This window comes from Dromiciops gliroides, chromosome 1 (assembly GCF_019393635.1).
Source record: "Dromiciops gliroides isolate mDroGli1 chromosome 1, mDroGli1.pri, whole genome shotgun sequence".
NCBI lineage: Eukaryota > Metazoa > Chordata > Mammalia > Microbiotheria > Microbiotheriidae > Dromiciops > Dromiciops gliroides.
The window spans coordinates 199,636,190-199,650,013 of NC_057861.1; the positions used below are offsets into that span (position 1 = coordinate 199,636,190).

Sequence of the window (13,824 nt, forward strand, 5' to 3'; positions counted from 1 at the left end):
TAGAGATACTATCTCTACCCCTGTCCCGTAAACTCCTCCAAAAAAAGATTATTCAGAAGTATACAAGCAAATATTTGAAAATGAAGGAAAATATTGGTTGACCTTTGGAATAAAGAGACCTTATAGTCACATAATTTTAAGAATAAAACATTTGAGATTATTCAATTTATTTGATAATCTCATTTTACAAAGTAAGAAATAAAGGAACAGGAAGAATGTGTGTTGCCCAAGATCACGTAAACAGTAGAAGAAATAGTACTTGAACAGAAGTCTGCCTACTCCCATTCCAATGTTTCTTATATGTTGTATCTATGCTTAAGAAAATTATAAGGTACAATAATAAATCAGTCTTCTAAGGGAATATTTGAAATATAATAAATAATATAGTAAAATTTCCCACATATATTCATTTTAATTAGAAAATGAAAATACATACACTAAAAGGCAGAGTTGAACTGCTATATACACCATTGATAGCCCTGATGAGCTAATGTTGTTTCACTGTCAATATAAGTGCCAATTGATCTTTAGAAGGCATATGATCTCAAAGATAACTGACAATATAACTATTTAGAATTTTTGTTCAGTTGTTTCCAATCGTGTCCAAGTTGCTATATGCCCATTTGGGGATTTCTCAGCAAATGAAATTGAGGCCAATACGATTAAGTGACTTGCCCAAGAGCATATCACTAGTAAGTGAGGCCTGTTTTGAATTCAAGAACATGAGGCTTCCAGACTCCAGGCGCAGTACTCTATCCATTGAGCTACCTAGCTTCCCCTATTGGGATTATAAATCTTTAAAATGAGCCTCATAATTTTAAAGATGTGCAATTCTGATTATTATACGATGATAACATTTTATGTCTAACAAACAAATATGGGTTTTTGTGTTATGGCTTGTTATGAAACTGAATAATGTAAATTAAGAAGTAGTCATTAGGGTATGTAGTCATATATAAATAATATTTTCTTGTGGATAATTGCCATTAGAATATAAAAGTTCTTTCTATAAATACATCCTACACTAAAATTCTATTCTGATATTTCATCATAGTATGGAAATGATCCTGCATTATCAAAAACTACTATATGTCACAAGGACTTGACCTCTCTACCAAGCAGGAAGACTTTCAAGTAAAGGCAAAGAACTAAATGCCTTTCATCTGAAAACAAACCAAAGTAAATCCTGAGGTCATTATAAATAGTTGGCCACCACCACAACAAGTCACAAAGACCATCTACTATGGTACTAAGGTATTATTATATGCTAAAAAATACTGAAAATTTAGTGATAAAATTATAGATACTAAAAATATGTAAGTATATACACATATACATTCATATCCATACCCAAGTTTATCATGGAAAATTAATCATTTAATTGATGATTTGCTAAAAATGCAAAATACATAAAAATCTTCTTATAGAAAAGGGAATGCCAACGAGAGTACTGTTGTACAGGTGTACTTACTTGTTCATGCTTGATCCATGTAAAAGAAAAGACTGGAAAATGAACAACATGCTCTATTCTGAACATGAAGCACAACTGAACATCTGACTTCTCTACCCAATATGATGTGGAAAAAAACTCTTTAAAAAGGTTCCAATTTTCATTTTACAACATTTACACCATGATGCTTAACTTAGATTGGACAACAGAAGTCATGTCACTCAAAAAGCAACACTGGTGTTAATGGATCTGAGATAAATTATTATATTTGTCCCTCCCCTCATTATAGCAATAAAAAGTTGCGGGGAAAACAAAAGATAATTGTGGCATCAAGAAATCCGATAATGGTAGATTTAATAGTATGCTTATGTTGCAGTCTGCTGCTAAACAATTTGCATTGAAAATGTAGCTAGGTATTTATCTCCATCGCTGCAACTATAAATAGGAAAGTATAAATCAGGCTGCACTGACAGTTCAAGTGGAGAATTTAGGAGCAAAAAGCACAAAGATTTTCAACAATATATGACAAATTTAGTTATTTATCAGTTTAAATCTGGTAAAATGTAATCAAATTTTAGAAAGAAAATCAAAGTAGATTTATATATGTGTTTAGCTCAAAAATAAAAAAGGTCAGATATTTTCATTAAAGAAATTGAGATCTAAGAGCTTTCTTAAAAAGACTAAACACATCACCTTGTCAGGTTACTACCTTCTAAAATAAAACTCTTTCATCATTTAAAATTTGTCTTCTACCATATAGAATAATTTTAACAGAAGAACAAAGGTCATTTCTTAAAAAGTAAACTGTTGTTGTAAGGTAACTTTTAATTTGTGGACATAATGTCAATTGCTATGGAGAACACACACTAGGTCACTAACACAACGGTAGCTAAATTCCGATGTGACCTCACAGTCCAGGTGTTCAGGAAAAGTGTTGTTAACAGTGAGGATTGATGATCTAATCAAACTGTCACAGTCAGATCCTCAGCAGGGTGGTTGGAAGGAGGTGGAGGAGGATAATGTTCAGAAAGCAAGCACATGCTTAGTGTTACTTTAAATTGATGCTGACATTTTCAATTGTGAAAAGAATTTTTTTCCTAAGTAATATAGGAAACAACTCTGCTAACCTTCCGGAGGATATCAGATAATCAGAGATTGTTTTGCAAAAGCTAACTTCTTCGGGATGTGAGAACACATGAAATAAAAATAATCAGACATTTAAGAGATTTAGAATAGTAATGAACTTTTTAATTGCTTTCTCTTTCTTAGATATAGAATAGTAATGCAATGAGTATTTTCTGTATACAAATAACATCAGTTTTTTCTAGCATAATATTTGCATTCAGTTGAATAGGATTCCCACAAGGGCAGGAGCAACCAATAGTCACATGCTGATTAAACTGAGACCTCTGGAATCATATGGTAATTAGAATAATTAATATTATGCTTCTCAGTATCACAGGAGCATTTGTCACATGGAATCCAGATAAAACCAGTGATTGGCCTGTAGATATTCAGAAGCAGCCCACCCCATGATACAAAACTTTTATTTCCACTGCTAATAGCAATTCAGCAAAACCTGAGTGCATAATTAGTAAAACAAAAAAATCTCTTTCCTAAAACATTCTAAATTGTTCAGCAAAAGTGTGATGATCTCCATAGATCCCAAACACATACCTTGAACACAAAAGCCTATAAACAAGGAAACATGTCAGACTTGAATTAAAACAATGCCTCAAAAAAAATCACCATCCTAGCTTACTTTGGAGGTCAAAGATGTTTCAACAAAGTCTTTAGAATGTGGAGGCACCAAAGCCTTGGGATTATTCAATATTCTTGGCGAGATCCTAAGCTTTCAATGTTCAACCTTTATTCTACAGCCAAGGACAATCGAGTTTGTTAAATTGCTTCATGTTCTCAAACCACGTTATAAAGTATTCTCATGAAAATTTTTTGCTCCGTCATTCCTGACCTTTTTGAAAGAGCCTCAGTAAGTATTAATATTGATAAAAACCACATTATCTCTGTCATTCACTGCTGACACACAGACCCAAGGTAATGCAACACAGTTTCCCTGCTTCTAATAGCAAATAAACAGTGCAAAAGTAGAAAGGCTGAACTGTTTTATGTGCAATCAGAACAAGAGTTTATGCAATTTCTTATAAGACTGACCCATGCTTTAGGTTCTGTATTTTTTATTTCTGATGCGATCTAGTAAGACATAAATGCAACTATATCAAGTTCTTTTGGGTAAATCCAATGGAAAACGCAAATGTGAGAGGAAATCACTAATTCTCCAGAAAGAAAAATATGAAAGATCAACTCAAGAAGAAACTAAATAGATAATATACAGGCATAGACTACAAATAATAAAGGATAAAAAGTACCATCAACTAAAATTCAGTATCATCACACCTCCCTGACTCTTCCAGAATAAAGTTACATTTTACAGATAAAAGTAATATAAATATTATTTTATGAATATTTAATAAAGAAAATAATATAAAATATTAGCTTAGCTCTATAGCTCCAAGATACCTTTTCTATATTCTTGGATACTTTAACAAATAGTTTACTGTACCCATGTGGGAACTCTCTCCAAGGCACAAGCTGTAACCCAAGCATTCTTCCTCATCTTGTGTAATTGTGTTTTCACTTAAATCCTCCATATGGGGTTAAAACAAAGGATTGCCTCTAGAAAACATATGGCATTGTCTACATTCCAGTGGAGCATATAGTTTGTCCATAAGTTAGTTACCCGCTATTCTCATCACATGATCAGCCACCCTCATTTTCTGTATACAGGCTCACTTGCACAATTCTGCATTTATATGATGCTGCCATCTACTAATGTTCTCTACGTACCTCTCCATTTCTCTTTTACAATCTGTGTCATTCTTGACCTGCGTATAGCCTCTGACACGTTCCTTTACCATCTTTTTTTTTTCCATTGTGTTTTGGGTTTTGTTTTGGATTTGTTTTTTGCAGGGCAATGAGGGTTAAGTAACTTGCCCAGGGTCCCACAGCTAGTAAGTGTCAAGTGTCTGAGGCCACATTTGAACTCAGGTCCTCCTGAATCCAGGGCTGGTGCTTTATCCACTGTGCCACCTAGCTGCCCCCAGCCTTAACCATCTTCTTAACACCCTCATCTCTCCAGTTTGCCATAAAAATATTCTATCCTGGTTCTACTCTTACTTATTTGACTATTCCTTATCAATTTTATTTGCTGGATTTTTATTTAGATCTTGACCACCTACTATGGGAGTCCCACAGGGCTCTGACCTGGGCCCTCTTCTCTCTTTACACTATTTCATTTGGTGATTTCATCAACTCTTATGGATTCAGTGATCATTTCTATGCTGATGATTCTCAAAACTATTTATCCAACATTACCTCCCTCCCAAGCTGAAGTCTTATACCTCAAACTAATACTGGACAATTCAAATTGGGTGTCCTGTAGGCAACTTAAAATCAACAGCTTCAAAACTGAATTTCTTTTCTTTTGCTCCAAATTCTCTCCCCTTCTGAACTTCCTTATTACTGCCCAGAGCACCACAGTCCTCCCAGTAATCCAGGCTCCCAATCTAGATGGCATCTTGCACTACTCACTCTTACCTCTATATACAATCTATTGCTGAGTCCTATTGATTTTATTATCATAACATCTCCTCTATCCTCATTACCTCATGTCTAAACTAAAGCACTCATTGGTTCTCCCTGCCTCAAGCTTCTTCTCATACCAGTCCCTCCTCCATTTAGCTATCCAATTAATCTTCCTAAAGCAAAAGTCTTAACTGCATGACACTTCTATTCAGTAAACTCCAGTGGCTCCATATCACCTCCAGAATCAACTGTAACATCCTCTGTTCAGCATCCCCTCCTAGCTGGCTAGTCTTCTTATGCTTTATTGAGGTGTAGATTCAGTGGCCCTGGCCTTCTGGCTGGTCCTTTTACAAGACACTCAAGCTCCAGAATACAAGAATTTGCACTGGCTCGCCACCATGCCTATAACAGGCTCCATCTTTCTCGCTGACTCCTGGCTTCCTTCAAGTCCCAGATAAAATTCTGCCTTCTACAGAATGCTCTTCCTGATCACCCTTAATGCTTCTACTTTCCTTCTACTTATCTCCAATTAAGCCTGTTCATAGCTTGTTGACAATTGTTTTCATGTTATCTCCATCAATAGACTATGAGTTCCAGAGGGAAGGCATTCAGACTAAAGAGGACTAAGGAAGGCTTCTTACAAAAGGTTTGATGTTAGCTAAGACTGGAAGAAGCCAGGAAAGCAAGGAGGCAGAGATGAGGAGGGAGAAAGTGCTGTGTGTCAGGAACAGCAAAGAGGCCACTGAATGGCAGAATACAAGTAGGTGGGGAAAGCAAAATATAAGACAATTGAAAAAGTCAGAAGGGTCCACATTATTAAAGGAATTTAAAGCAAAATTTTTTAAAAATAGACTGAGTTCCATGACTGAGTTTCCTTTCTTTGTATCCCAATTGCTAAGCATAGTGCCTAATCACAGAATAGGTACTTAATACATACCTTAACTGACTTCCAATAACTCTTAACTTCAATTCCAAGACTCATTGAAATAAAGTTTTATTGGGGCAGCTAGGTGGTACAGTGGATAGAGCATCAAACCTGGAGTCAGGAGGACCTGAATTCAAATCTGGCCTCAGACACTTAACACTTACTAGCTGTCTGACCATGGGCAAGTCACTTAACCCCAACTGCCTCACCAAAAAAAAAGAAGAATAAGAAATAAGGTTTTATTCCCTCCCCATCCCCATCCACACACACACACACACACACACGTACTCATGCACGCACACACACACGCATGAACAAATAAAAGTAATAGAAAATTCTTGCTTTCAAGGAACCCACAGTCTAAGATTATCCCAGGGACATTTAAGTATGAAATGGAAGGAGGAAAAGGGAAAGGGAAAGGAGAGAAAGAGAGAGGAGAGGCAGAGAAGAGGAGAGGGAGGGAAGGGAGAGAGGGAAAGAGATGAAAGGAAGCTGTTTATGAAGAACTATCTTCTTCAACTGTTGCTGTGGATTCATCACATGAGGCCATTAACATTACAGTCTTCAATGGACTATTGTGAGGAAACAGAAATGAGATGAAAGCTAGGAAAAACAGTTGGACCAAACCCAAAAGAAGATTTTCGGTGTGAAGGGAACAAAATTTTAAGGCATAGAGGACGTCAACTGTCAAAATATATGAAAGAGGTGAAGATATCAAACACAAGGGGGAAAATCATGGACCTTATTTCTTTCAAAAAGCAATGGAGGGGCAGCTAGGTGGCGCAATGGATAGAGCACCGGCCCTGGAGTCAGGAGTACCTGAGTTCAAATCCGGCCTCAGACACTTAACACTTACTAGCTGTGTGACCCTGGGCAAGTCACTTAACCCCAATTGCCTCACTAAAAAAAAAAAAAAGCAATGGAGCAAATATTAACAACTACTGACCAATATGCCTACTTTCTCATTCCTATAAAATCTTTAGGAGAATAATCTATAGATGGAGGGCATCCTCAGTGATGGCTTTCTATATGCAGCAGTCTAAATTTCCAGATAATTTAATGTTTCGTTACTAGATGGGGACTAACGGGGAATAGTTTCAAATATTCCATATACCACTGGAAGTTTTTCTAAAACAACTTAGTGTTTTGAAGTATAATAGATATGATATATACATACATAATGACTAGTGAACTTACCACACCAAATTCTGAAGCCTTTAAAATAAAACATCTAAAATATTAGTGAATTGTACATTTAATATCATTTCTTTTTTAATTTAATATCATTTCAAATTTCAATACAAAGGAAAGAACAAATATTCAAGTGCCACAAACCAGAATTAAAACACTAACATCTCTGGGGCAGCTAGGTGGCACAGTGGATAGAGCACCGGCCCTGGAGTCAGGAGTACCTGAGTTCAAATCCGGCCTCATACACTTAATATTTACTAGCTGTGTGACCCTGGGCAAATCACTTAACCCCAATTGCCTCACTAAAAACAAACAAAAAAAAAAATTAAAAAAAAAAACACTAACATCTCTGAGAGAGGAATAGAGATAAGCATATGCATAAATAAGTAAATCTTTAAAATATATTTATGAAAAATTTAAAAATAAAATAAAATATATTTATGAAGTATGGGGGTAGGGAAGAGTCCAGTGCTTATAACTCAGGAACTGGGTCAGAAAAAGTGTTCTCAAAGAGGTGGTACTTGAAGTTGACAAATATTCTTTGCAAAGACAAGGATGCAAGAGACAGACTAAGGGTGAGCTGTAAGGAGTTCCAAGGGATAAGACAGAAGGTAAGGCATCTTGGCTATAACTTAAATGAGAATAAAAGAAAATAATGTGAAATACTTGGCAAAAGATAAAATCAGCCTGTGAAGGGCTTTTAAACAGAAACTGGGAGACTGTTTTTTATCTTAGAGAGAGCAAGTAAGCACTGGAGCTCCCTGAGCATGCTGACAAACATATAAAAATAGAATACTTTCGTTTTCCCACGAATATTTCTTGATATGTGGAATATTATACATATATCTTAATTTTCTACTAATTTCAAAAATAATATATATAAGAGATACATTCCTAGCAATTTTCAACAGGTTTAGAGGCATACAAAGTAATGAAAATCAGCAATATAAAATCTAAGATGTATAAGACTGGGCTTATTGTAGATAGTGTATGAAGCTGGTCAAAGGAAACTTGCAATGAGGACTTTGAGGGGAACAAACCAACCCAATTCATGTACCATTAGGGCTGTAAAATGATTCAATCAGAACAGAATCACTGTGGATTGTGGGATAGAGTGAACTTGGTACATCCACTTGCCTTCAAAGCAAAACAGAAATAAAAGAAATTGTTTCTAAGTAGAGTAAGGTAGAATGAGTTTCTTCTTTCTGTACATGGAGTTATGAATCTATATTAGGAAAAGCTTGCTTTTCTTATTAAATGTGATAAATTCAACATCCTACTTTGAAAGCTGTTATGCTTTTCAGTGTTGCCTACTGACCTTTTTGTTCTCTTTTATGCATTTTTAAAAATTCTTCAGCTACTCCTTTCAATTCTATTGCGGGACATTCTCCCCAGTCTCAGCTGCCCTCCTAAAAAAATTCTTTTAAAAAGAGAAAAGAAGGGGACAGCTAGGTGGCACAGTGGATAAAGCAGCAGCCATGGATTCAGGAGGACCTGAATTCAAATCTGGCCACAAACACTTGACACTTACTAGCTGTGTGACCCTGGGCAAGTCACCAAACCCTCATTGCCCAGCAAAAAAAAAAAAAAGTATTATTAAGACAAAAAAAGAGAAAAATGTAAGATATTCCCAGAAATTATAAAATTTTAATTACAAAAAGATACTAAATATAATTTAACATTGTATATAAAGTTCATTCCAGTTCTAAAACAAAGTCTTAAAATAATGTCTTATCATGGTGTGGAGGAAACCATTGGCTCATAAAATATGACTGGTAAAAAGACTGTGAGAACAAGTCCACAATATATTTGCATCTATTCTCTGAGGTAAGTCTAGCTAAGTTCTAAAAATGAAAAAATACAAAAATTTGGTCACAGGATGAACTGGTTTGGCCACAGCAATCCATGAAGTCCATCTGCTGAGGATCTGAGAAGGTTAATAATTTGTGTTAATAGGGCAAGTAACCACATGGGGAAAAAATCATAAATTGGCATATAATTGAAATAAGTTTATGAAATCCCTATATATTTGAAGTAGTACCATGATATTCATTATTATAGATGATAAAAACATATCATTTTTCTGATAAACTGCATCATATACATGATTTCTATAGCTATACCTTTATATTCATATCAATCTCTTATCAGTACTTACTGCAATTAATCTTCACTAAGACAACTTAGACAAATATAAGTCTTTAAGGTTTTTTTGAATATCACTTCATTAATCCCTATAATACAAATATAAATTGAGTTCCTGACAATCAAGCAGTAATTTTTTCCTCCTATACTACAAATCACATATGCATAAATATCTATTAATCTAAAATTAACAAATGGAACATGGAAGGGGAGATTTATTGGATAATAATTTTTAAACTACAAAATCATTATCTAACCATCCAATTACCTGTAAGCAAATAAACTGGTACTTCTTTTATAATTCTGTTGGGTAAAGATTTATTCAAAGAACTTTATATTGCTTATATTTTATATAGTATATTTAAATACTATATTTTATTTATTTGTATATTATAAATACTTGAAATTTAAGTAATTTTTTCAACAAATTTACTATATTTACAGGAAATATTTTGTATCAGCAACTACATGAATTTGCTACATTTCTTATACTAATTTAACCCTACAATATAACATGAGGGTGTTGTTTTGTTTGTTTTTTTTTTAAGTGAGGCAATTGGGGTTAAGTAACTTGCCCAGGATCACACAGCTAGTAAGTGGTAAGTGTCTGAGGCCGAATTTGAACTCAGGTACTCCTGACTCCAGGGCCCGTGCTCTATCCACTGCGCCACCTAGCTGCCCCCGAGGGTTTTTTAATAATGGTTTTAATTTTTAACAGAGCCATCAATATTCACATGCTTTATTCTTTTTGGAAAATGACATACACTTGAATAAAGGTCTTATGATGCTATATACGTTCAATGTTTGGAAATAAAAGATACTTGTGCAAGTGAAATGGAGGGTAGCTTAGGAAAAACTCACTAGAACCAATAATTCTCTATCCCAGTAGTCAAGAACCCAATGTTACTTCCTGTACACAATAACTTTCAAAAAGTTCTTTTCTTGTCTCTTAATTATAGATGCTAATTAATACACATGGATTAAACAAGCTGCACTGGAATCATCTTTGACCACCTGAATGGAAAACCTAGAGTTATATACCTGTATTATTTCTATTTAAAGGCATCCAATTAAAAATTTCATGGGTATAATATATGATATAATAAGACAAAGGGTTTACTTATTACTTTCTGATATGCTGAACAGTCTTGTACTTCTAGGAAAATAATTGCCAATAAGAATAAACATATATGGAAGCAAGTTTAGAAAGGAAGGAAGGAAGAGGTGATAGAGATGAGAGAAGAAATATATCTGGAAGAAATTTACTAAGCTAACTTTTGTAGAATTCTACAAAATAGTTTTTAAAAGACTCTCAAAATTCATTTAAAGTCAATATCCCAGAAAAATTCTAAAGAAAAATGGGTCTCACCCATGTTCAGCACTAACTTTGTACTACTCAAAATTTTACAAAAATATATTTATAATAACAAAAAAAAACTAAGAAAGTTTAGAGTATAGAAAAATTATTTGGGGCACTTACTTCATTCATATTATGATAAGTTACAATTTTTAAAGGCTTTAGGCATAAGGATAATTTACCAGAGTAAATTAAACCACATGAATAAAGTAAAACATAGGTTTCAGGAAAGAAAGTGGACAAGAGCCATGCTGTTCTTCATATAATAGTGATGTATATCTCAGAAATGTTTATAAATCTTATAAATCTAATATCACCTTTGCTTCTTTCATACTAGCACTTTTTTCAAGTTATAGCTGAAACAGTAAAATCAAATGAAAACCTGCATAAATGCAAACATTCATATTTTTATTTTTAAATTGCTATGACAATGAGAATTTTTCTTACCACCACAAAGACTTAAAAAGTACATTTTGCATGATGGATCTGACTGTCAACAATTCTGATATAAAGGTAATGAATAGGTTTAATTGTTTTTATATATCAGAACCCTGGATTGACACTTAAAACCAAAATTTATCTGCCATTGATAGAGTAAAACAATTACAAGGGAATGAAACTTGTTCATCAACAAACTTCTCTAATAGAGAAGTAAAGAAATAGATTTGGTTTGTGACATATGGCCTCTATAAAGGCAAGGCAACAAATAAAGTTGCTTCTCAGAAAGATAGTTGTACATTAATTTAGTTCATACAATACATCAGACAGGAAAGAAAACCATTAAATCAAGTGGGTTTGAGTGTGCATGTAGTAGTCTAAAAATATAAAAGTGCGCCAGTCCTGGATTCAGGAGGACCTGAGTTCAAATCTGGCCTCAGACACTTGACACTTACTAGCTATGTGACCTTGGGCAAGTCACTTAAACCTCATTGTCCCACAAAAAAATATATTTTTAAAAATATTATATATATATATATATGAGCTAAAACAACAAAGTAGATGCTACCAAAAATGCCTCAAAGACAAAATATTTGTAATTTAAACACTGAACTCTTATAATTTTATTTTGTACATACTTATGTGTATTCATAATATTTCCCTGATATAATGTAAGGTTCTAGGAATCAGGGATTGTTTCATTTCTGCTTTTTTTATGTCTAGTACCATGCATAGTTCTTAGTATATAACAGGTATTTAATAAATGTTTTTGCTTGATTGTTCCCATTAATAAGTGGAAAGGGAAAGGGCCAACAAAATGTAAAGAAAACCTCAGTACAGGAATATAAGAAGTAAGAGCTATCTGGATATCATTCTCAACAAGAGCTAAAGGCAAATGCAGAGATTTCAAGGAACATAAGGCTCTGTCTTGGGACGTCTTCCCTTTTCTGTCTATACCATCTCATTTGATGAACTTAGTAGCTCCCATGGATTCAATTATCATGTCTATGTATATGATTCCCAGGTGTACATATCCAACCCTATTCTCTCTCCTGACTACCAGTCTATTAGACATTTCAAACGGCATATACCTTGGGCTTTACAAACACAATATATCAAAAATAAAACATATTCTCTTGCCTCTACCAAATTCACTTAAATTCTGAACTTCCCTATTATTGACACCACCATCTTCCTAGTCATCTGAGTTTCCAATATCAATGTTAATTTTGATTCCTCACTCTCACTCACCTCACAAACACAATCAGTTGTCAAATTTAGGCATTTCCATCTTTACAGCCTCTTTCATATTTGTTCTCTGCTCTCCACTAACATAGCTACCACCTGTGTCTAGACTTTCAATGTCTTTGGCCTGTACTATATTGCAATACCCTTTTAATTGATAACGCAGCTTCAAAATGTTTATTCCGAATTTATCCTCTCCATGGTTGCCTAAGTGAATTTGCTAAAATGTGTACCTAGTTATGTCATCTCCCTTCCTACTCAACAAACTCTAGAGATTTCCTTTCATTTCCAGGATCAAATAAGAAGTCTTTTGTTTGGCATTTAAAACTTTTTACCCTTAGAATGTAAGTTACCTGAGGGCAGGAATTGTTTCTTCTCTGAACTTAGCACAGAAGCAATCACTTAGTAAACACTTTAAAAATGAGTGTAGACTTACTGAATGAGAAATAAAAAGGTTTAATGACAAAGAAATGTGGTTAGAGTTTAAAGCAATATAATATTACATAGGAAGTAGTACTTTGGTATAGAATGAAAATGGAGCTCGACAAACAAACTTATGAAGGCACATTTACATATAGTAAGAAGCCACCTTCTTCAAGTGTAGTAGTGCAAGAAACTGTATCTAGTAAAGAAATAGCTCCAAGACATGACACAGAACTAAGCCTGAAGGTTTCAAGGATAAAACTGAATTAAGAAAGAACTCTTGGTGTAGTCAAGATTAACTTTGCTTTGTATTTAAAATATTTTATAATAGTAAATGAATGTCCATATAATCATTTAAGTTGTAACAAAAAACTAAAAAACTATTCGTATATACTCAAAGCTCTTACGTTCATAAATTTATATAGTCTACTTTAAAAACTATGCTTGAATTTGCTTATCCACAAAAATGTTTTTATATCAAAGTAATAACTTCAGGAGGTTACATATTTATTCTAATAACTTAAATTTTGGAGATTTTCCTATGGAATAGCCTCTAGATGCAATACAAAATTCTTTGTGTGCAAAATAATCAATATAATTTAGTAGAAATAACACTAGGCTTTGAGCACAAACTATCTTAATCTCAGTATCTATATCTGGAAAATAAGCAGGTTACACAGTGTGAGAACAGTGCTGGTAATTGGCTCACAAGAGCTGGTTGTTAAATATTCCATGTGAATATTTACACTTCAGAAATTGGCAAATATTACAAATCAGAACTTTTTATTTTTGTTGATTATCTAGGTTTTTAAAAATAGTATGAAGATGTTAATAATGTAGAAAATGTACCCTACATACTTTTCCCCCCAAGAGAACCAGTGGATAAACATATACTGCCTCTTGTTAAATGACCTATAATTGCACAAGACTATCTTCCATGTCTTCACTTTGAATGATACATTGGATTTATTGGATAATAATCAAAAGGCATTCAAAGCCAAGTCTAGCGAATGAAGAGAATGAAAAAGCAGCTAAATACATATAAGT

At 33.9% G+C, this 13,824-nt stretch overlaps 1 protein-coding gene across 2 annotated transcripts in view; it reads right to left on the minus strand.

The window, feature by feature from the left end:
* Positions 1-13,824, minus strand: part of ZNF407 (zinc finger protein 407) — a 660,319-nt gene that overhangs the window by 372,058 nt on the left and 274,437 nt on the right. The window lies entirely within an intron of this gene.